General features: G+C 41.1%; 1 pseudogene; it reads left to right on the forward strand.

Moving 5' to 3' along the window:
- The first annotated feature begins 1,888 nt into the window (after window positions 1–1,888).
- Window positions 1,889–25,478, forward strand: part of LOC100404221 (ferritin light chain pseudogene) — a 57,504-nt pseudogene continuing 33,914 nt past the window's right edge.

Genomic DNA, 25,478 nt, shown 5'->3' on the forward strand with positions numbered 1-25,478 from the left:
CTGAGCAGAGCACCATGGCATGTGTCCCTGCACACCCTTTATGTCACTGGAATGCACCTGCTTCTACAGGAAGTTCACCCTATTTGAGAACAGCTGCCCTGGATTTCTGGTTTGTTCCTTCATTAGGAGAATCTTGCAAGAATGTCAGGGGGCAAAGTTACAGTATTTCCCTCTGCAGCTGCTCCCAAAGCCACATGAAATGGTCCATTTCCCTCCTCTACTACCAATTCTAGACTACCCTCACCCTCAGATAGCACCTCTACTGCTCTAGGTGGCTTAGCTGGTTGATGACCCCATTCCTCATTCCTGATAATCTTAGCCCCTTGTCACCCAACCCTGTTCAAGGAATGATTATAGGATAATATAGCTTGGCTACACTGTTCATTTACCATCAAATTCAGGCAGGGGAGAAAGAAAAGATGCTCCTGTGGATCACAGGAGTGTCAAACATATTCTTCTCTGTCCCACCATGAAGCAGAAATCCCAGTCTCTCCTGATTATCAGGATTCATTATTACTGCTGAAATGTGGTTCCTGTCCCTATTCTTCCCTCTTTCATAACCCACTGGTAAATGAAAGTGCCTATAACACAGCTCCTATTCCATTTTTCCCAGCACTGAAACTTCAACACCTTCAAAACTGAACTAACATTTTTTCCCCTCTTTAAACCTTTTCTTCCTTCTTAATCCCTCCAGCACCTCTGCTGGAAACCTGGTTCATCTTTGGGTCCTCCAACTCCCTCACCATCCATAGCTACCTTATAGCTCTGTAAAGTCTCCCTCCTAAATGACTTTTAAATCAGCCTCACTCTCCCTCCCCACAGTTGCTGTCCTTGTCTGGGGACCCCACTTTCACACACAGACTATTACTAACACTTCCTTTCTCCAGTCTTGCTCATACCCCTCCCACCAGCACCTCTGCAGTATAACAATAAGGGGAAATAAAGAGACCTGGAATTGGAAATGAGTCTATCTAGAGGGTCCACTTAAAATCAAGAGAGTTGGCTGGGGTGGTGGCTGATGCCTGTAACCCCAGCGCTTTGGGAGGCTGAGGCTGGTGGATTACTTGATGTCAGGAGTTCGAGATTAGCCTGACCAACATGGTGAAACCCCATCTCTACTAAAAATACAAAAATTAGCCGGGAATGGTGGCACACATCTGTGGTCCTAGCTGCTTAGGAGGCTGAGGTAGGAGAATCACTCAAACCTGGGAGGCAGAGGTTGCAGTGAGCCGAGATGGTGCCACTGCACTCCAGCCTGGGTGACAGAGTGAGACTCTGTCTCAAAAAATGAATAAATAAATAAATAAAATCAAGAGAGTGAGATGTGCTCCAAAAGGGACTCAAAGAGAAAAGAAGTAAGGACCTTTGCAGAGGCCATTAAAGAAAAAAAAGAATTCTTTTGTTATATACCTTCATGGATATAAATATGCTTATGCTGCAAAATTTTTTAAACTTTTTTCCACGTTAGAAAGTATATATTGCTTTCCTACTATTTTGGAAAATGAGGATTTAGCTTTCTTCCTGTGTTCCCCACCCCAATATACACATGCTTTCCCCTGTCCTCCAACATAGCTATATTACACATGTACTAAATCAATATTCAGAGATTGCTGCTTTTCATTTGATAAATACTCCTTTGAGCTGCTTTGAAATTTTTAGTTAAGACATGTAATAACCTCCTTTGTCCTTTCAGTCATTCCAGGCAGGCTCTTGTAGGTGTTGCCTTTTGAGAAACATTAGTAGAGTTTCTTCTCTGCCTATTTTAAAAATAGAAAAATCTATTTTAAATCAATCAACAATTACATCAACGCTTATTGTGTCCAAGGTAACATGATGGAAACAAAGCTGTCTAGTGCAGAATCCCTACCCTCAAAATACCAACACGCAGATGGTAGAATCATGCAAGTACACGGAAAACATGAACAAGTCTACGCAGGTGCTGCCTGACAGATCCCAAGAGTCAGAGGAAGAAGTCCCCGTGGATGGAGTAGTCCAGGATAATATTACAGAGGAGGGGAACAGAGATGAGGGATTTGATAAGCTGCAAAGGAAGATGGGGCAAAAGGCAAAGAGAAAGAGTGGTCCAGAGTGGTCCAGGCAGAAGAGAATCCTGGAGTACTCTAGGCAGAATTGGCAAAGGCAGGAAGGGAGGAAACACTGTTTTTAAGGGTGCCAAGAAGCCCAGTTTCACAGCAAAAGAGGTTCATGGAGTAGAACAGCAGGAGAAAAAGGGGAAAGGCAGGGTGAGAGCAGAGTGTGATAGTTCTGAATGTCAAGAAGAGGATCCCCAACATTTTCTCATCATGAGGCTCTATTCAAAGTTATTAGACAGTGAGGAACACATGAGAAAACTTTTTTTTTTTAAACAGAGCATCACTCTGTAACCCAGGCTGGAGTGCAGTGGTGTGATCTTGGCTCACTGTAACCTCTGTCTCCCAGGTTTAAGTGATTCTCTCACTCAGCCTCCTGAGTAACTGGGATTACAGGTGCCCACAACCACACCCTGCTAATTTTTGTATTTTTAGTAGAGATGGGGTTTCACCATATTGGCCAGGCTGGTCTTGAGCTCCTGACCTCAAGTCATCTGCCCACCTCAGCCTCCCAAAGTGCTGGGATTACAGGCATGAACCAACATTGAGGGAATCTGTGGGGATCGCTCCCGCGTGAGGCCCCTGGGAAATGGGCCTCACCATACGGTGAGCTTGAGCCCAGACACAGATCCCTGGTTGGAGGAGTCAAGCTGAGGGAAAGCAGGAACCGAGAGAGGAACTATATGTTACTCAAAATAATTAACAGACATTACTTTATGGATATGAGGACGTGCAAGGCATTGTGACCACTTTCGGCTCCTTATGGTTTATTGCTTGATTGTGTTCATTTTGGACCCTTGTTACCTTCATTGTAAAATATTAAATTAGGTATTTACACTTGGTAACTTACTTACCGTAACTTACTGGGTGTAACTGTAACTTACCATAGCTTACAGGGCGTGACTGTAACTTACTTACCTTGACCTATTGGGTGTAACCTACTTACTGGACTTAACTTACTTACTGGGCGTAACTTAGTGGGCGTAACTTGCTTACTGTAACTTAAGTATGTTGATCTGGTGTAAACAACTTTGACTTCAGAAAAGTAAATAATGAAACGTATTGCAAAAATAAAATTGCTGCTTGGACATAGCCTAAGCCAGCCCTCCAGACTCCGTTTTTCTATTTTCTTTCACTTCCGCGCACTCTCTCCCTCAGGTTGAATGAGACATCTACGTTGGCGGTCTCGGGGACTCCTGCAGGTTGGTAGTCCCCCGGCAGATGTGCCGGACCCCAACACACCATGCCCAGTCAAGCAAACTTTTTAATAGTTAAAAAGCTCTTAACTCAGTGGGGGGAAAAAAATGCTGAATTACTAGGTGACTTGATGGCTATGTTAAAGAAATATTAAGTTGGTGCAAAAGTAATTGTCATTTTGTTTTAAGACCAGGTCTCACTCTGTTGCCCAGGCTGGAGTGCAGTGGCGCAATCACAGCTCACTGCAGCCTTGACTCCCGGGGCTTATGTGATCCTCTCACCTCAGCCTCCTGAGTAGCTGGGACTATAGGCATGTGCCACCATGCTCAGCTACTTTTTGTATTTGTTTTGTAGAGACAAGGTCTCACTATGTTGCGCAGGCTGGTCCCAAACTCCTGGGCTCAAGTGAGTCTCCTGCCTCAGCCTCCCAAAGTGCTGGGATTACAAGAGTGAGCTACTGCATCAGCCATAAAACCCAATTTGTATGTTGGAAAATAGTAATAAACTTAATAAGAAGGAGAAGTATATATCTGAACTTCTGGCCTCAAACCATGTCCTCTCCTGTCTTGACCTCACAAAGTGCCAGGATTACAGGCATGAGCCACTATGCCTAGCCAACATTTTTAATATTAAAAATAAATACATAGTTAATAAATTAACATACTGATTTAACTAGTAATTGTTATGCACTAGTGGTGCCTGGGGAGATCAATGGCACCACTGTAATCCAGCCTGGATGACAAAGTGAAATCCTGTCTCAAAAAAACAGAAAAGAAAAAAGTGAATGAAACCAGCAGGTTAATGCCAAGAAGATTAGAAACATTTAGCATCCAAAAATAACAAGTGTAAACTTTAACTTCTAAAACAGACACATGTCTTGACATGTGTACAAGTGTGTTTCCCTAATGCAAACTTTCCCATGGATTGATATTATAATTTTTAAATGTTTTGTTTTCATTGATGATTTCTGTTCATGTTACATTGGTTCCTTAAACTTTAATTGGACTATTCTTACCTGTACCTTATACACAATAGTGTGTACAAAGCCTGTTTCTGAGGAAGTAACTGTTCATAGACTGTCATTTAATAGCAATGGAATTTACTAGAAAACGTTAACCTATAATTACTTAAAAATAGCTCTACTAGTTGCCTGTAGATCTGGGTGTCCTGTGGCATAATGTTATATAGGTATCTTAGTAAGTTTGGAAAATCCTAGGCTAAACCATTTACCTAGGCTTCCTTTTTGTGGGACTTCCCAGAATTTTAAATGAACAAATAGGCTTTGAATCTGAAGAAGGTAATATAGTATGTAGTGCCTCCAAACACTTGACCACAAAAAATCCTTTTGTTTAAACGGGAACAAGAGATTAGGAAACAATGACTTCATCTCTGAACCTGTAGCAGTCTGCACTTGTTTCAAATGCCTAACAAACGCACGCACGCGCATGCGCGTGCACACACACACACACACACACACACAATTTGTCTTTCCCATTGGAAACTCCCAGGATGCTAGTTCCTGCTCCTTGATGTAACAAGTTGCTCTTTGAAACAAGGGAAACAGACCTGGTTCTCAGTCCAAAGTGATAATAAATGATGCAGCAAAATATAGAAAAGAGAAATATATTAATCTCCTAAATACCTTGTTTTCTTTGGAGAATACTTTATGCTTAACTACCCACTTCCCATATCCACTTGTGAGACCCATGAGCCAAGGCAACAGTCACCCTGGGCTCTCCCTCTCCCACCTGAGGTCCTACCCACAGCTCACTGTCCCCTGCCTGTCCTCCCTCTCTAGGTTTTAGAGGAACAAGGCCTAAACTAATTAACACCTGACCACCACATGTCTGGTGCAGAGGTCTTTATGACTGTTAGCCTTCCAGTTCTGCAGAAAATGTAAAAGTGACTCGGCTGGGCCCTGTGGTGCACACCTATAATCCCAGCACTTTGGGAGGTAGAGGCGGGTGGATCACCTGAGATCAAGAGTTCAAAACCAACCTGACATGGTGAAACCCTGTCTGTACTAAAAATACAAAAATTAGCCAGGCCTGGTGGTGCACGCCTGTAGTCCCAACTACTCCAGAGGCTGGGGCAGGAGAATTGCTTGAATCCGGAAGGTGGAGGGTGCAGTGAGCTGAGACTGTGCCCTGTACTCTAGCTTGGGCAACAGAACAAGACTCTGTCTCAAGAAAATAAAAAGAAAGAGGGACCCAAAGAAATTTCTAGAGTCACCAGAGGTCAGAGACTAACAGTCTTTTAATATATATTTTCCCTCAACATTTTATTTTGAAAAACTTCAAGCTTTCAAAAAAGTTGAAATAATGATACAATTAACACCCATATATTTTTCACTGAAATCAAATATTTGCCTGTCTCCCCCACCTCTCTCCCTCTCCCCCCGCTCTTTCTCATCCTCTCTCATCTCTATCTCTTTTTCCATATACAGTAAGTCCTCACTTAGAGTTGTCAATAAGTCCTTGGAAATTTCAGCTTTCAGAGAAACAACTTATAACAAAACAAATTTTACAAAAGTTTCTTTGGCCTATTTCTTATAACGAAAACACCAAACTTCTAAAGCCCAAAACACTTATAGTATTAAACATTGAGATAAATGTGAGCTATATACATATTTAAGAAAGATGAATTTTAAAAAAAGAAAGAAAGATGAATGAAAACTAGTAAGATGATTTGCCCGCTTATTCCAGTTTAAGTTTATAGGTGGCCAGAGCCCATCCTGGCAGCTCAGGGCTCAAGGTGAGAAGCAGCCACGGCCCCATGTTAGTGTACACTCACACCCCCACAAGCTCACACTCACTCACTCACGCCGTGACCATGTAGACACACCAGGGAACCAAATGTGCACAGCCTTGGGACATGGGAGGAAACTGGAGCACCTGGAGAAAAACCGTGCAGACGTGAAGAGAGCGTGTAACTTCACACAGTGGCCCTGGTCAGGAATCTATTTCTAGGAATGATTTTTTTTCTCGTCAATATTATAACAAACTCACGTCGAACAAAACGACATTGAATGAAGAGACTTATTTGAGGACTTGCTATATTGTTTTTTTGAAAGTAAATTGAAGACATAGAAAATTCCACCCCAAAACATTCCCTATGCCTCACCTAAAAATAATAATATTCACTTGCATTATCACATGGCAATACCATCATCACAGCTAAGAAAAATAGCCTAATTTCAATATTATCCTCTACTATACGGTCCTTATGTAACTTTTCCCAGTGAAGGGTTCCCTGAGCACCAGATCTTTTCTTGCTCAGGCTGGACACAGATGGCAGGAAGAGGGCAGTGCAAGGCAAGATGCTGATGGTGACAAAGCCCTGGGAAGCTGGGCCCCATTTTGCTGACTCTTACAGCATTACTTTCCTAATAAGTAATACTGTTAATTGTTAAGAGTAATCAAACATCTGGCTTCAGTGACCATGAATATGATTTGTGCTTCCAGCAAACCTGTAATATAATAATCAAATCTGAGTTATTTATGAGTAGGAAATAAACTGAGGCTGAGCACGGTGGCTCACCCCTGTATTCCCAGCATTTTGGGAGGCGAAGGCAGGTGGATTACTTGAGGACAGGAGTTCAAGACCAAATTGGCTAACACAGTGAAACCCCATTCCTACTAAAAATACAAAAAATTAGCCAGGTGTGGTGGTATATGCCTGTAGTCCCAGCTATTTGGGAGGCTGAGGCATGAAAATAGCTTGAACCTGGGAGACAGAGGTTGCAGTGAGCAAAGATGGTGCACTGCAAAGAAAAAAAGATAAATACACTGAATAATAAGATTTGCATTTAATCCTCAAGCTGACATTCCCTAAATAGATGCATTCTCCAGGCTTTGAAGAATTCTGACATAAAAACCATTATTCTATTTTTGGAGTAGCAGAACCTGATTTATCAGTCACCTCGGACCTCCACCAAAGCCCATGTAAGGAGCTGAGCCCTTAGAGATGGCAGAAACATTATACTCTGAGGAAAAAATAAGATGAAAATTATTCTTTTAAAAAAATTATTATTGTTTTAGATTTAGGGATATTTGGGACGGTTCTCATCTTTTCAAAATTTAGTCTGGTGTGATTTCTTGTTCTGTTTAAATATTCACTTTTGTACTTAATTTTACATTTGTAATCTTGTATTCTTTTTCTAAAGAGAGCGCTCAAAACTGTACAAGCATCAGGCTACTCCAAACTGAAACCTGGATCTACCCTGGGTCAGGTTTAAAGGCCAATTTTAAGGGATTTGGTCAGTGTTATGTAGAATTTGGTTTGAGTTCTAAAGATGTTTATGCCCCAGGACCTGTAGGGGATGTGAGAGCATATTCTGTCCAGGTTGTGCCTTTGGGGGTGATGGGGGGACAGTAATTATCATTAGGACTCTGGAGCTTTGTGTCAGTTTCCTGACAGCAGGCCAGACTCTGCTAAGGTGTTTGTGTAGAGAGTTGTTTCCATCACATGCGTTTGGTCCTCCAGGGTTCACTATTCTTTCCCATCTCCCTGTTTGCCGCTGACCACTCCAACAATGGCCGTTCACTGTAAACTTAAGACTGATTTCTCTTGAAAGTAGCAATCCATTGGGTTTCGTCCCAGTCGAACATTTTGGGTCAGCTGTGGGAACAAAAGTCTTCACAGTTCACCGATAAAATATCACTAAACGAAGAAGACTGGTGTGCTGCCATCAGAGCTTCAACTAGACTGGGAAATAAAGATAACGTGTCAGCTTCACATGGCTTGCCATTGCTGTGGTCTCCATCTGGGAAGATAGTGTCCGTATTGATTAGCCCTCAAGAGAGACATCATTTGCAAACTGACCCCTGGCTGGTGGCAACAGACTAACATTTGTGCTCGCTTCAATAACAGATTCTGTTGCTGGAAACACACGGGCAGCTGTTGCCATGGCAACACATCATTCAAGTCTCTAGTTTCCTCTGTAATTTTCCTGAGACAATAGTGACCCTTCCTTCCTTCCTTCCTTCCTTCCTTCCTTCCTTCCTTCCTTCCTTCCTTCCTTCCTTCCTTCCTTCCTTCCTTCCTTTTCTCCCTCCCTTCCCTCCTTTCTTCCTCCTCCCTCCCTCCCTCCCTCCTTCCCTCCCTTCCTTTCCTGCCTTTCTTCCTTCCTCCCTTCCTTTTTTTCATGGAGTCTTGCTCTGTGGCACAGGCTGGAGTGCAGTGGCATGATTTTTTGGCTCACTACAACCTCTGCGTCCTGGTTCAAGTGATTCTCCTGCCTCAGCCTCCCAAGTAGCTGGGATTACAGATGCATGCCCTCATACCCAGCTTTTTTTTTTTTTAAGTAGAGATAGGATTTTACCATGTAGGCCAGGATGGTCTCAAACTCCTGACCTCAAATGATCCACCCCCTCAGCCTCCCAAAGTGTTCGGATTACAGTCGCGAGCCACTGCGCCCGGCCATAACTACCTCTCAGTACTACCTAGGAACTTGGGTTTTGCCTACAAGACCATGAATGTCAGCCTATAAACTCAAATACGATAGGTCTGCCAGTACTAGGAAATATATAGATTTAGGTTGCAAACTATACAAAACAAGCTTAAAGACGTGAAACCATGATAATGCAGAAATGGTCTAAAAATTGATAATTGGAGGAAAGTTATCTTATTTTGTTAAGAAAATAATTGTCTTTTAAAAGAACTATAGGCTGGGTGTCATGGCTTACGCCTGTAATCCCAGCACTTTGGGACGCTGAGGCAGGTGGGTCACTTGAGTCCAGCCTGGCCAACATGATGAAACCTTGCCTCTACAAAAAATACAAACATTAGCTGGACATGGTGGTGTGTGCCTTTGTAATCCCAGCTATTCAGGAGGCTGAGCCAGGAAAATCGCTTGAAACCAGGAGGCAGAGGTTGCAGTGAGCCAAGATCGTACCCCTGCATTCCAGCCTGCGCGATAGAGTGAGACTCTTATCTAAAAAAAAAAACAAAAAACAGAAGTAGCCAGGCGCAGTGGCTCACACCCATAATCCCAGCACTTTAGGAGGCCAAGGAGGGTGGATCATGAGGTCAGGAGTTCAAGACCAGCCTGGCCAGCTGGTAGTGAAACCCCATCTCTACTGAGACCAAAAAAAAAAAAAAAAAAAAAACTATATATGTGTACAAGTCATGTTTCCTGACATAAATGAGCAATAAGGAAAACTGATCGGTATTTTAAAATTCAGCTGCATCTTTAGAGATCCTAAATGTCCTATCCCTGCTCCTAATTACTGTGATATATCTGTGGGATCAGGGTTAGGATTCAGGGAGAGCAGCTCCAGGCTGGGGCAGGACAGGGGTTTTATTAATTTCTTGTGGTACCATAGATGAGCAACCTGAGATTTGAAAAATACTTGTGCCTTATGCCTTAGAATATAACTGCCCTTTAAAGAAGCCCACGCAAGCTTCCTGGAAGATGACAGACATGTGGCCTAATTATCAGCTCAGCTGATAGCCAGCCAAACTCTAGTCATGAGGGTGAGGCCATCCCAGATGATCCTGTGGCCAGTCAACCCTCCAGGTGGCCACACATGGGTGAGTGACATCAGCTGAGCTGACTCAGAACAGGAGAACCACCCACCTGACAGATCATCAGGCATGTAAAAGCAAAAGCAGATACCTAATGAAAACAGAAAATCACTCTCTTGTCAGGTATATAGAGTGGTACATCACTTAACATCAGAAATAGGCTTAACGTTGGAAATGTGTCACTAGTCAATTTCATCATTGGGCAGGCAGTACAGCGTGTGCTTATACAAACCTAGATGGTATAGCCTACTACACACCTGGGCTATATGGTATAGCTAATTGCTCTTGGGCTACAAACCTTTACAGCATGTGACTGTACTGAATACTGTAGGCAATTGTAACCCAATGGTATTTGTGTATCTAAATATATCTAAACATAGAGAAGGTACAATAAAAATATAATTTTATGGGTCTACCATTTTATATGCAGGCCATCCTATTAGAGGTCCATTGTGGATGGAAATGTCATATGCCCTGCAGGACTATACTTGATAATACTGCCTTTATTGTTACAAATACACCGTGCTTTTTATCTTTTTTGATGGGGATCCTTTAAGACACAGTTTTCCAGAATTCCAGTACTCATGGAGCACAAACTATTATAAACAGAACTGAGGGAAGCCACATGTAGGCAGACTCCTAAAATACTGATTTCAATGAGGATAGCACAGAATTCATTGTCTGTCACGACAAAAATAATATTGAGGACAACTGGTAACTAAATAGGATGAACTCAAAGTGTATTTGAGGTTACTGTTGCTCAAGAAAATTTGATATGTCCTGAAATGGTATAAATCATATATGAAATATGATACTTTCTCAAATTTGACAACTCTCTACAAAATGCTATAAAACTAAAAGACAGCTTTTTAAGCTTTAGAAACAAAACAGCCAGGCATGGGGGCTAACCCTATAATCCTAGCACTTTGGGAGGCCGAGTTGAGAAGATCACTTTAGCTCAGGAGTTCAAGACCAGCCTGGGCAACATGTGAGACCTTGTCTCTATAAAAAAAAAAAAAAAAAAAAGAGGCCAGGCACGGTGGCTCATGCCTGTAATCCCACTTTGGGAGGCCAAGGTGGGTGGATCATTTGAGGTTAGGAGTTCGAGACCAGCCTGACCAACGTGGTAAAACCCCATTTCAACTAAAAATACAAAATTAGCCAGGTGTGGTGGTGCATGCCTGTAATCCCAGCTACTCAGGAGGATGAGGCAGGAGAATCACTTGAATCCGGGAGGCAGAGGTTGCAGTGAGCCGAGATCATGACACTGCACTCCAGCCTGGGTGACAAAAACAAAACTCCATCTCGAAAAAAGAAAAAGGAAAGAAAGAAAAATAATAAAACAAATTTTGATCAACTACAGAAGAGAAAACCTTGGATTCCTCCCATAATAAGATTACAGCATCTCCGTAATGCTAATACAAAAGCACTATCTTATGAAGAGAACATCAAAAAAACTACATCCCAAAAAGCAGGAGAAAAAACAATGTGTCAGGCAGATAACAAAACAATAAAAATAGTGTTTTTAGGGTCCTTGCTTCCAAGATGACAAAGAAAAGAAGAAACAATGGTGGTGTCAAAAAAGGTCACAGCCTGTGCACCCTACAAATAAGGCTATTAAATTCATCATTGAAAACACAGCAAAGGCTGTAGCTGTTAGGGACATTTTCTGAAGAGTGTCTTTGACTCCTATGTGCTTCCCAAGCTGTATATAAGGCTGCATTACTGTGTGAGTTGTGTCATTCACAGCAAGGTAGTCAGCAATCAATCTGGTAAAGCCCATGAGGACTGAACACTCCCATCTCAATTTAGACCTGCATGTGCTGCCTCATTATTATTATTATTATTATTATTATTTTTGAGACGGAGTTTCACTCTTGTTGCCCAAGCTGGAGTGCAGTGGCATGATCTCGGCTCACCGCAACCTCTGCCTCCTGGGTTCAAGCGATTCTCCTGCCTCAGCCTCCCAAGTAGCTGGGATTCCAGGCTTGTGCCACCATGGGTGGCTAATTTTTGTATTTTTAGTAGAGACAGGGTTTCACCATGTTGACTCGATCTCTTGACCTTGTGATGCACCTGCCTCAGCCTCCCAAAGTGCTGGGATTACAGGTGTGAGCCACCGCGCCGGTGGCGCTGCCTCATTACCTCCACCAAAGCCCAGTAAGGAGCTGAGTCCTTAGATACCAAAGAAACATTATTCCCTGGAAAAAAAGAAATGGAAAGTATACTTTAAGATGTTATTATTGTTTTAGATTTGAAGATATTTAGAATATTTGATATCTTTTCAAAATTTATAGTTTGGTATGATATCCTTTTCTGTTTAAATGTTCACTTCTGTACTTAATTGTGCCTTTGTAATTTTGTATTCTTTATCTTAAAGAGAACTCTCAACATTGGGTAAACATCAAGCTACTCCAAACCTAAACCTGGATCTGCCCCAGGTCAGGTTTTAAGGTAAGTTTTATGGGAATCACTTGATAAGGACTCAGCCATGTTGTCAAGGATTTCCTTTTTTCCATCCCTCTGTTCTGAAATCTATGAGATCAGCATCACCGTAATGCTGACTTTTCGATGGTGACAATGGAGCTGACTTCCTCCATGGAACTGTAGCAGTTCCAAGCTTCCATCTGTATTCTGTGCCATCCAGAGGAGAGGGACAGCTGGTTTCTCACTCTTCTCTCAGAAGAAGGAGAAACCTCAAACAGAAGCTCCCATCACTAATGTGATTCCTAAATCAGTCATAAGCCCCTTCCTGAATGCTGCTTGGCTTAGATTTGATTATCTGAAGAACTTAATAGTGGCAAGGTAGATGGAATTACTAGGATGGGGTTAACCCTCTCCCCAAGTCTCCCGGCTGGTACACAGTCAAGGTGAAAAGCATGCTTGGAAGACAACCACAATGTCCAGTGGAGGGAAGACACGAGCTCACCTTAGATATTCTATGCACTGAATTCTATGTCAAGTATCAGTCATCTGGGAGACAAAGATAAACAAGAACTTGATACCTCCCAACTCCTCCTCACTGGGAGAGTCTTTATTTTAAGAGATTGTTTGAAATATTTGATTCTAATACTACTACAAAATGAATTTAGAAACTATAATATATCTCACTTTTAAGTCTTTACTCATTCAGTAAACAAACAAGGTATGCCTACTGCATAACCTGCATGGAGTAGGATGCAAAATGAAATTTCTGACATCATGAGTTAAAAAGCTTATTGAGAATCACTTGATTCTTACAGGAGCTTACAGGAATCACTTGATATGGACTCAACAATATAATCAAGAATTTCCTTTTCTCCATCCCTCTGCTGTGAAATCTATGATGTCAGCCTTACCCTAATGCTGCCTTTTTGATGGTGACAATAGAGCTGACTTCCTCCACGGAACTGTAGCCGTTTCAAGCTTCCATCAGTGCTCTGTGCCATCCAGAAGGAGAGGGACAGCTGGTTTCTCATTGTTCTTTCAGAAGACTAGTGTGGTGGCTCACGCCTGTAGTTCCAGCACTTTGGGTAGCTCAGGCAGGTAGGTCCCTTGAGGTCAGGAGTTCCAGACCAGCCTGGCCAACATGGTGAAACCTCATCTCTACTAAAAATATAAAAATTAGCTGAGTGTGATGGCACATGCCTGTAATCCTAGCTACTGTGGAGGCTGAGGCAGGAGAATCACTTGAATCCAGGAGACAGAGGTTACAGTGAGCCAAAATTGTGCCACTGCACTCCAGACTGGGTGACAAAACAAGACTCCATCTCAAAAAAAAAAAAAAAAAAAAAAAAAGCTTATTGAGATCTCTTAAGTGGAAAGTTAAAATAATTTTTAAAAAAATTTGTTCAAGATGACAATAGAGGAGATGATGCAAGATGGTATAAGAAGAGCTTGTACAGATAGGAGCTACAGGAGTTGGTTTGCATATACGTATGCTATATATATATATGTGCTATAAATACACACACACACACACACACACACATCTGGAAGCTGTTATTTTGTTGTTGTTTTGTTTTAGGAAGATATCACTTCTTACCGGGACGGTAGACGGCTGTCCTAGCATTGGCCTGAAGTGTATACTTGAACTTATGCTTTCAAGTTTATTATCAGTTACTTCCAATCTGAGTAACAGACAGGAAGCAGACATAAGTATGCACCTTGACTTGCAGTATTACTCTCAGTACTCAGTGCTTTTGTTGTTCAACACACTTCCCTGTGTCAGAGATGAGACAGAAAGTGCAATCATTGGCCAGGCACAGTGGCTCATGCCTGTAATCCCAGCAGTTTGGGAGGCCAAGGCGGGTGGATCATTTGAGGTCAGGAGTTCGAAACCAGCTTGGCAACATGGTGAAACCCCATTTCTACTAAAAATACAGAAATTAGCCAGGTACGTTTACAGGCATCTGTAAACCCAGCTACTCAGGAGGCTGAAGCAAGACAATGATTTGAGCCTGGGAGGCTGAGATTGCAATGAGCAGAGATTGTACCATTGCACTCCAGCCTGGGTGACAGAGTGAGGAAAAAAGAAGGAAGGGAGGAAGGGAGGAAGGGAGGGAGGGAGGGAGGGAGGAAGGGAGGAAAGGGAGGGGAGGGGTGGGACAGGGAGGGGAGGGAAGGAAAAAAAGGAAGGAAAAGAAAGAAAAGAAAAGTACAATCATGACTGCTTCAATAGACTGAGGGGGTTTGCTTAGAACATAGTCCTAGTCTAGCATTTCAAACTCAGTCTTAGTAGCTAAAGAAGGTGAAGTGGTACAAGGGAAAGAGCGCTAGTCCAGGACACAGAAGACTTGGTTCTACTTCCAGCCCTGGGACCAATTTACATAACACCTTAGGAAAGTCACAGCCTTTCTGAGCCTTAGTTTACTGAGAACATAAGCCAAACTCCTGTAGAGATTATCCCCCTATTCTGTATTTTCCAGCCTTTTGAAGGGCTGTTTCCCTTGCAGAACCATTTTGCTGGACACTCTACTGATCAGTCTATCCTCACAAGCCACTTCTCTGCCAGGTTACCACTTCCTCTTCTCAGAAGTCCCCTTTCCTTGTACTGGCTGTCTTGCCCTTGTCGATAATTATCTGCCCACCACCAGCAGCCATGCTGCAATATTCCATGCACTGATAATTTTTTAACCTTCATCACCAGCTCAGTAGTTAGTCTTTGGATTTATTTTTTGTACAAATATTTATGAGTCCCTCTATATGCCAGGCACAGAGTTAGAAATAAAATATTAAACAACAACAAAAAAAGGTTTGCCCTCGGAAAGCCAACAACTGATAGATGTACAAGGAGCTTATAGTGGTAGAGGGGAGTCATAAACAAAGGTCTTTTGCTCCAACTATGAGAACTTAGGCAAGTCCTTTGAATTATTAGGTTAGGTTAGATGAGTCGAGGACTTCCTCCAATTCCAAAAATCTCTAATTCTGCTTCAACTTTTTTCTATTTTGTGAAAATGTATCTTAAATTTCAACAACAAAAACAAAAACAAGATGAGAATCTAAATGCATTAAGTAGTACCTCAAAGTGAGGGTAGGCTTTATTAGCTCTGTATACAAAGGAAAGCACATTATTGAAAACCTGATTTATATGTGTTTGTTTAGTAAAATTAAATACAGTTTTGTTTCCAAGTAACAGTTATTTAGAAAACTCTGAAAACCCAATTCCAGGTCACAGTTAAATAGAAATATTTATAAAAGTAGTTAAGGCTCACAGAGGTGAAATTACTAAAACAACTTTCAGGACTCGGTATAGGCAACTGCTAGGTGTTATCTTTTTCACACACTATGCAAGCTATATCTGATCACTCCTAAGGGGTCCTGGTCTAGCCACCACCTCCACTCCAGGCCAAGCCAAATGGCTCTTTACCTTCTCCTCTCCCTCCCTGATCCATCTCCAGGACTGTGAGTGCTTCAAAATTCCTTCTCCAAAACACTCTGGCTTTTTTTTCTGTTGGTTCTGAAAAATTAGATTCATCTTCTAAATGAGATTCTATATAAAACTCTATTAAATTTCTAGACTAGTTAATATTTTTATATTCAATATTTTTTTAAATGCCTATTTTGATGTTTTCAGCACATCACTGTCTGGGTAGATGACTTAGTTACAGACTGGACCACCAGAGACCTGGCTGCCAGTCTTGCCTCTGCCATTAACTAGCAGTGTGATCTTCCATGAGCTTCTCAATCTCTTTAAGCCACCATTCTGCAAACTGCAAAGTAGGGAAATCAGACCACATATATTATTTTTAAATTGCTAATTACACAAGTAATGCAGGAAATATATTCTCCATATCAATTTTAAGTACAATGCAGATAAGTCCCCTTTGGACTTCCCCAGCATTTTCTCAAACCCAGTGCCTTTTTAGCTCTCTGGTGTTACCAGTTTGGCATATCTTCTTCCAGAATACTTTCCTTACATTTGCATAAGCCCCCCACCAGATTTAATATTTTACATATAAAAAACTAAGCAGTTATTATGTAAAGAAGTAAGAGTTCAACTTGTGTTCAATTGTGTCATTTTCCAGATAGGAACATTTTCATTATCGGCCCTAATGGATGTTTTAAAAACAATGTTAAATCTAAAATCAAAACACTTTTTATAATGCAAAACTCAAAATATCTGCTACAAAGAACTTACAAAATATAAATTTAATGAAAAGGAGAAATGTCAATATAAGTGACATATTTTATAACCTTTAGTTATGTAAAAGGTTTATGAAAAGGGAAACTTCTATACTATATCTTTTTATTATTAGAAATTTTATTTTATTTTATTTGAGATGGAGTTTCACTCTTGTTAGCCAGGCTGGAGTGCAATGGCACAATCTTGGCTCACTGCAACCTCCGCCTCCTGGGTTCAGGCAATTCTCCTGCCTCAGCCTCCTGAGTACCTGGGATTACAGGCATGCGCCACCATGCCCAGCTAATTTTTTGTATTTTTAGTAGAGACGGGGTTTCACCATGTTGGCCAGGATGGTCTCGATCTCTTGACCTCGTGATCCACCCGCCTCGGCCTCCCAAAGTGCTGGGATTACAGGCGTGAGCCACCGCGCCCGGCCTTTATTTTTATTTTGAGACAGAATCTGACTCTGTCACCCAGGCTGGAGTGCAGTGCTGCCATCTCTGCTCACTGCAACCTCCACTTCCCGGGTTCAAGCAATTCTCATGCCTTAGCCTCCCCTCCGAGTAGCTGGGATTACAGGCATGTGCCACCATTCCCAGCTAATGTTTGTATTTTTAGTAGAGATGGGGTTTCATTATGTTGCCCAGGATAATCTCGAACTCTTGAGCCACCGAGTCTGACCTATTAGGAATTATTTTTATCACCTCCATTACTAACTCTATTAATAGCCTAAATAAACTATCAGGCATACACTGTCCGTTGACCTTTTGTTTTTAATAGCTACTATATCTAGAACTGCTTTTTAGCACTTCCTAAAGTTATCCAATGCCACTTCCTAAAGTTATCCAATCACCAGGACCAATGGTGACCATCCTGGATCGAGACCATCCAGGAACAATGAGAAAGTAGAAAAAAATAGACTATTATAAAGATTAATTTTATGTGTCAACTTGGCTGGGCCACAGTGCTCAGATATGTGATAAAGCATCATTCTGGATGTTTCTGTGGAGGTATTTTGGGTAAGATTATGACTTAAATCAGCGGATTTTTTTTTTTTTTTGAGACAGAGTCTCACTCTGTTGCCAGGCGCCAGGTTGCAGTGCAATGGCACGCTCTCGGCTCACTGCAACCTCTGCCTCCCGGGTTCAAGCAATTCTCCTGCCTCAGCCTCCCAAGTAGCTGGGACTACAGGCACATGCCACCATGCCCAGCTAATTTTTATATTTTTAGTAGAGACAGGGTTTCACCATGTTGGCCAGGATAGTCTCGATCTCTTGACCTCGTGATCCACCGGCCTTGGCCTCCCAAAGTGCTGGGATTACAGGCATGAGCCACCGCGCTTGGCCTAAATCAGTGGATTTTAAGTAAAGCAGATTGTCCTCCATAATGTGGGTGGACCTCATCCAATCAGTTGAAGGCCTGACCTCCCCTGAGTAAGAGTAAATTCTGCAGCCTTTAGACTTCAATTGCAACATTGACTCATTACTGCATCTCTAGCCTGCTGGCCCATCCTGCAGATTCTGGGCTTGTCAGTCTCCATAATAGTGTGAGCCAATTTCTTAAAATACACTTCTTTCTATGTATAAATACATCCTGTTGGTTCTGTTTCTCTGGAGAGTCCTGTCTAATACAGTCACACACAGACACACACACACACACACAGACACACACACACACATAAATTCTGTTCTATTTATATATAATTCACATGCCATAAAATTCACCCATTTAAAATGTACAATTCAGTGATTTTTATAATAATCACAGAGTTGTACAACCATCACCATAATCAGTTTGTTTTTTATTTATTTACTTATGTTAAACCAAGTAGAGGTGTTTCATTGTATTGCTCAGACTGATCTCAAACTCCTGGGCTCATGTGATCCTCCCACCTTGGTATTTATTTGTTTTTAGATCCTCCCATTGTTGCCTAGGCTGGACTATAGTGGCCCAGTCATACTCATTGTAACCTTGAACTCCTGAGCTCAAGTGATCCTCCGGCCTCACCCCACCAAGTGTACCTAGGACTATAGGTTCACACCACCAAGCCCAGCTAATTTGGAAAAATATCTTTATAGAAATGGGGGTCTCACGATGTTGCTCAGGCTGATATAAAACTCCTGGCCTTAAGCAATATTCTCACCTCAGCCTCCCAAAATGCTGGGATTACAGGTGTGAGTCACTGCACCCAGCCTTGTTTTCATTTATTTTAGGTGTATACCTAGGAGTTGAATTGCTGAGTCACATGGCAACTCTACGTTAAACCTCTCGAGGAACTGCCAGACTGTTTCCAAAATGTTGCACTATTTTGCATTCCCACTAACATTATACACAAGTTCCAATTTCTCCACATCCATGCCAACACTTGTTATTGTCCATCATTTTTATTTTAGCCATTCTAATAGGTATGAATTGGTATCTCTTTGTAGTTTTGATTATTATTTTTCTAATAATAAATGACATCAGACATCTTTTTAGAATTTTTTTCTGCATCAAATATCTTTTGATGTGCTTATTGACCATTCATAAATCTTTTTTGAAGAAATATTTAAGACCTTTTGTCCATTTTTTAAATCATTGTCTTTATTATTGAGTTGTAATAGTTCTTTACATATTCTAGATACAAGTTCTTTATCAGATATAAGGTTTGCAAAAATTTTCTCCGGTTCTGTGAGTTGTCTTTTCACTTTCTTGATGGTGGTATCCTTTGAAACACAAAAATTTTAAATCTTCGTGAAATCCAACTTATTTACTTTTTTCTTTTATTGCTTGTGCTTTTGGTGTCAAACCCAAGAAACCATTGCTTTTCCAAAGTCCTAAAGAGTTACACTGATGTTTTCTTCCAAGAGTTATGTACTTTTAGCTCTGGTAGTTAGGTCTTTCATCCATTTTGAGTTAATTTTTTTTTTTTAGGCGTGGTCTTCCTGCATTGGGGCCGGACTCAAACTCCTGGGCTCAAGAGATCCTCTCACCTCAGCCTCCCAATAGCTGGGACTACAGGCGTGAACTACCACACCTGTCTCATTTCGGTTTATTCTTACAGATGGTGTGAAGTCAGAGTCCAACTTCATTCATTAGTATGTAGATACCCAGTTGTCCCAGCACCATTTGCTGAAAAGAATATTCTTTCCCCATTGAATTGTCTTAGCATCACTGTCAAAAATCAATTGACCATAAATATAAGAGTTTATTTCTGAACTTTCAATTTTAATCTATTGATCATATGTCTAGCCGTTTGTCAGTACCACACTGTCTTGATTAATGTACCTTTGTAGTAAGTCTTGAAATCAGGAAGTGTGAGTCTTTCTACTTTGTTTTTTCTCAAGTTGTTTGAGTACCTTGCATTTCCATATGAATTTACAATTAGCTTCAATTTTCCACTTTTAAAAAAGGTAGCTGGGTGTTAGGCTGGGCAGCTCACATCTGTAAACCTAGCACTTTGGGAGGCTGAGGTGGGCAGATCATTTGAGGTCAGGAGTTCAAGACCAGCCTGGCCAACATGGTGAAACCCTGCGTCTACTAAAAATACAAAAATTAGCCTGGTGTGGTGGCACATGCCTGTAGTCCCAGCAACTAGGGAGGCTGAGGCATGAGAATCGCTTAAGCCCAGGGGGCAGAGGTTGCAGTGAGCCAAAATCATGCTATTGTACTTCAGCCTGGGTGACACAGTGAGGCTCTACCAGAAAGAAAGAGAGAGAGAAGGAAGGAGAGAAGGAGAGCAAGAGAGAAAGAAAGAAAGAAAGAAAGAAAGAAAGAAAGAAAGAAAGAAAGAAAGAAAGAAAGAAAGAAAGAGGAAGAGAGAGAGAAAGGAAGGAAGGAAGAAAAGAAAAGAAAGAGAGAGAAAGAGAGAATGAAGGAAGGCAGGCAGGCAGGCAAAAGAAAAGAAAAAAAAAGGTAGCTGGATTCTAGAGACTGAGGTGGGAGGATTGCTTGAGCTGAAGTGGTCAAGACTGCAGTGAACTGTAATCATGCCACTGCACTCCAGCCTGAGAACAGAGTGAGACCCTGTCTCAAAAATAAAATAAAATAAGGGAGCTAGGATTTTGACAGGAATTGCATTGCATCTGTGCATCGATTTGGAAAATACTGTTGTCTTAATGTTAAGTCTTCTAATTCATGAACATGGGAGGTCTTTCCATTTATTTAGGTCTTCTTTAATTTCTTTCAACAATATTTGATAGTTTTCAGATTGTAGGTTTGCATTTATGTTAATTTATTCCTAAATATTTTAATTCCTTTTGATCTTTTGCATGTGGAATTGTTTTCTTAACACCATTTCAATTTTATTCATTTATGTATTTTTTTGAGACGGAGTCTCTCTCTGTCGCCCAGGCTGGAGTACAATGACACAATCTTGGTTCACTGCAACCTCCACCTCCTAGGTTCAAGTGCTTCTCCTGCCTCAGCCTCCCAAATAGCTGGGATTACAGGCAAGCGCCACCACACCCATCTAAGTTTTGTGTTTTTAGTAGAGATGGGGTTTCGCCGTGATGGCCAGGCTGGTCTCGAACTCCTGACCTCAGATGATCCACCCCTGTTGCCTCCCAAAGTGCTGGGATTACAGGTGTGAGCCACCATGCCCTGCCTGATATCATTTTTAAATTGTTCACTGGAATATATAGAAATACAATTGATCTTAGACCAGCTGGGCAACATAGTGAAACCCTATCTCCACAAAAAATTAGCTGGGTGTGGTGGTGCACACCTGTTGTCCCAGTTACTTGGAAGGCTGAGGTGGAAGAATCACCCAAGCCTGGGAAGTCAAGGCTGCAGTGAAGTGTGACTGCACCACTGCACTAGCCTGGGCAATAGAGCAAGACCCTGCCTCAAAAAAAAAAAAAAGGAAAATACAATTGATCTTGCATGCTGCAACCTTGCCAGACTTATACATACAAGATTGTGCCGTTTATAAGCAGAGATAGTTTTACTTCTTCCTTTCCAATATGGATGTTTCATTTATTTTCCTTGCACAATTATCTTGGCTAGAATCTGTAATACAATGTTGAATTGAAACGGTGAGAGCAGATATCCTTGTCTTATTCCTATCCTGGGAGGAAAGCTTTCAGCCTTCCACTATTAAGTGTAACTGTGGGTTTTTTTGTAGACGCCTTTCTCTAAGTTAAGAAAGTTCCCTTCTATTCATAATTTATTGCATGTTATTATCATGAAAGGGTGTTGGGCTGGACAAAAAAAGAAAAGGTTTTGAGGCTGCGTGCAGTGGCTTATACTTATAATCTCAGCCCTTTAGGAGGCCAAGGCAGGCAGACTGCTTGAGCTCAGAAGTTTTAGATCAGCCTGGGCAACATGGTGAAACTCCGTCTCTACCAAAACATATATATATAAAATATAGCTGGGTGTGGTAACACACACCTGTGGTCCCAGTTACCAGGGAGGCTGAGGCTGAGGCTAGGGTGGGAGGATCACTTGAGCCCAGGAGTTGGAGGCTGCAGTGAGCCACAATCACACCACTGCACTCCCGCCTGGGTGACAGAGCCAGTGCTGAGACCCTGCCTCAAAGAAAAAAAGAATAGCTTTTGAAAATAACTTGAATTGCCGGGCGCAGTGGCTCAAGCCTGTAATCCCAGCACTTTGGGAGGCCAAGGCGGAGTGGATCACGAGGCCAAGAGATCGAGACCATCCTGGTCAACATGGTGAAACCCCGTCTCTACTAAAAATACAAAAATTAGCTGGGCATGGTGGCGCCTGCCTGTAATCCCAGCTACTCAGGAGGCTGAGGCAGGAGAATTGCCTGAACCCGGGAGGCGGAGGTTGCGATGAGCCGAGATCGCGCCATTGCACTCCAGCCTGGTAACAAGAGAGAAACTCTGTCTCAAAAAAAAAAAAAAAAGAAAAAGAAAAGAAAAAAAGAAAAGAAAATAACTTGCATTATATTATATTATATTTTCATTTAGATATCACTAAAAATTAGAGCACAGCTTGTACAGTAACTAGAATTATCAAGAGAGTTTTCTCTGGAACTCAGAAAGTTTCATTGATGCAGTGTTCACTGATTCTGGAATATATGTTAAATAATTCTGGGGTTAAGTAAGTGGGGAAAGATCTCACCCATTGAATCACAATAAACAATGCAGAGGCACGGCAGATAGTGTGCTCTGGTTAGGTGGAAAATTCATCCTCATGAAACCACTTAACCAGCATTCGACTTCAGTGTAAATCACTGCAATGATTTAACTCAAGTAAGAATTTCAGAATCCTTATTACAAGCCATTCTGTCAATTATGACTGGACACTTGCAGAGCAGATTCCAAATGTATTTTTTCTTAAGAAGTAAAACATTTTGAGATTTAACTTACCCCACAGAAGTATTTTAGGTTAAATATTCCCAGCACAATATCTTCTCTGTTTCATTAAAACCTGCATATTTTAGTGACTAATGTTTTTAAACACATATAACTTGCTAACTATAATTATGTCAATCACATAGCTGAATTCAAAAAGTTACTGGCCAACTAGCATATTCATCAGCTGGTCACTCTCAATGTGTTCAAAATATGGTAGCATCGTGTGAATCTTTCCATTCATTCCATATTTTGCTTTGTTTTAGCAGTGGGAAATGTTTATGCAAGTTCTTGGGAAAGTGGGGAGGTAAATTATCCCCATATATATGACAAAACTGAATCACAGTACATCTTGGTTTGGTTATATAAAAAAAAACTCATCCCTGGCTGCGTGCTGTGGCTGACACCTGTAATCCCAGCACTTTGGGAGGCCTGGGCGGAAAGACCGGTAGTCCCAGCTACTCAGGAGGCTGAGGTGGAAGGATTCGCTTGAGCCTAGGAACTTGATGTTATAGTAAGCTGTGATTGCCCCATTTCACTCCAGCCTGGGTGGCAGAGTGAGACCTTGCCTTAAAAATAAAATAAAATAGGCTGGGTGTGGTGGGTCACACCTGTAATCCCAGCACTTTGGGAGGGAGGCCAAAGCAGGTGGATCACTTGAGGTCAGGAGTTCGAGACCAGCCTGGCCAACATAGTGAAACCCATCTCTATATATAAAAAAATAAAATAAAATAAAATAAATAAAAAATGAAAATAAAATGAGGTAATTAATTTAATAAAAGGATAAAATTTCATTATTCTACCTAAAATGGCTATACCAACAGCCATTGCTTCTCCTTCAAACTCAGGCTGTTTGAGAAGGAGAATGCAACTTCCCTCAAACAGCCTGTGTAAAATTATTTTCTTAATTACAACTAAATAGTGTATTAGTTAAGATGCTTTTGGACACATGTAGCAGAAAACGACTCATGTTACCTTTAGCAAAAACAAAAAAAAAGAGACTTTATTATAAGGACACAGATATTTTATAATATCCAACATCAGAAATTCGAACAGGCTGGAGGGAAGAACTGAAAAACCATCAGAGCCCAAGCAGTTCTCTTTGGACCCAGTATATGCTTCTCTATCTACAGAATACCTATTTCTTCTCAATCCACATGAGTTGAAAGCAATGGCCATTCTGTACACACATATCATGGCCAGATGTATTCTTTTATCCTCTCTCAAATCCTCTGAGAAAATCTCATTGGTCCAGTTTGGATCAGGTGCCTACCTGTGACCAGAGGTGGACATCCTGCTACCTGCAATCCAGCCCTGAGAGCCAGGAGGTACTCAATAGGTCCTTTATAAGGGAGGAAGATACACTAAACAGTGCCTACAATAAATGGATAGGGCTGTACAAACCCAGTTCCTCTCTCTAATTCAACAAAAACATGAGTCATCTCTCCTGGGATGAAACAACTAAAGGCACAGAGAAAATCCCAAGAGCATTAAAGAAATCAATCTCCTTCCACACAGAAATATCAGTTCTAGTGTAAGAATAAGCTAAACTGGCTTATCAGTGACATACTCCGACTGGACAACTGCCACGCCAAAATACACCCGTAAAGTCAAATGCCACATTAAATAACGTGTGTTCATTCTCCTTCCCTCAATGTTTTGCTTAAATCTTACAGGTTATGCAAACAGAGCTAAAAAATATTTTATGCATAAAATAATGAAAGCATTTAGGCTAATAATAAAGCAATTTGTGCTTATAGCCTTTATTTGAGAAAGGCCAGCCATTTAAATGTTAACTTTCGGGAGTCACTGAACAGATAATTATTTATTGTTTTGTTATGTTTTACTTTCCCCGAAGGGTTTGCTAGCCTGTGGATATATAAGTAAGTGTGGGATATCTTGCACAGGAAAAAAGAAAGTTACTTTCAGATATAAATTTAAAGTTGAGATGTTTAAAAAATAATTTTAGGTACAGTTACCACAGACTTTTCCCTTAGTGATGAATAATTCGCTAGACTGAGTTCTAGGAATACCTAAAACACATCTTTTCCCTAGCAGATAACAATTCATGTTAAGTAGGCACGGTCTCTAAATATATTCTCCTAGTCTCATCTTTCAACATTATCTGCTAAATTTAACCACAGATGCTTAAGATACATTTTTTTCCATAAATGGTGTTAAGTAAAGGTATTCTAATGTGGGAAGTACATAGTGCAAGGTAAAAATAATCCTGATTTTATTTCTGATGCTCTCTTTGACATTGGAAAACTTATTTCAACTTCTTATTCTGTAAATTTTATACAATGACAACGCTTTACATCTTTGTGGTAAGAAAAAAAGTGAAGATATGGCAAATATAAAAATTACTATGACAACTGACACTGTTGTTGATGATCTTGCTCCACTTCTAGGAACACAGGTATCATTTGCCTTAGATTTAACTTTCAGAAATTCAACCTTTAGGGCCTCAAGTAAGTTAACAATAATATCTGCATTTGTATGATGCTTTATAGCTTATAAATAATTTCTGTAAATGTTATTCATTTACTCCATGTAAATGTTACATGGCCAAGGTGTAACCGTCAGAGGAGACAGAGGTTCTGAGATGTCAACCAACCTGCCCAAGTTGGCACAACTGGTAGTGAAACTAGAATTCACATCTCAGATTCAAACTCTATCTGTTGACTCTAGGTCCAGCATTTTCCCTTATTTGTAGTGGAGTTAGTCTGATGTTTTTAAAAGCTTCTGATCCTTTTTCTC

Source organism: Callithrix jacchus, chromosome 14, assembly GCF_049354715.1.
Source record: "Callithrix jacchus isolate 240 chromosome 14, calJac240_pri, whole genome shotgun sequence".
Classification (NCBI taxonomy): domain Eukaryota; kingdom Metazoa; phylum Chordata; class Mammalia; order Primates; family Cebidae; genus Callithrix; species Callithrix jacchus.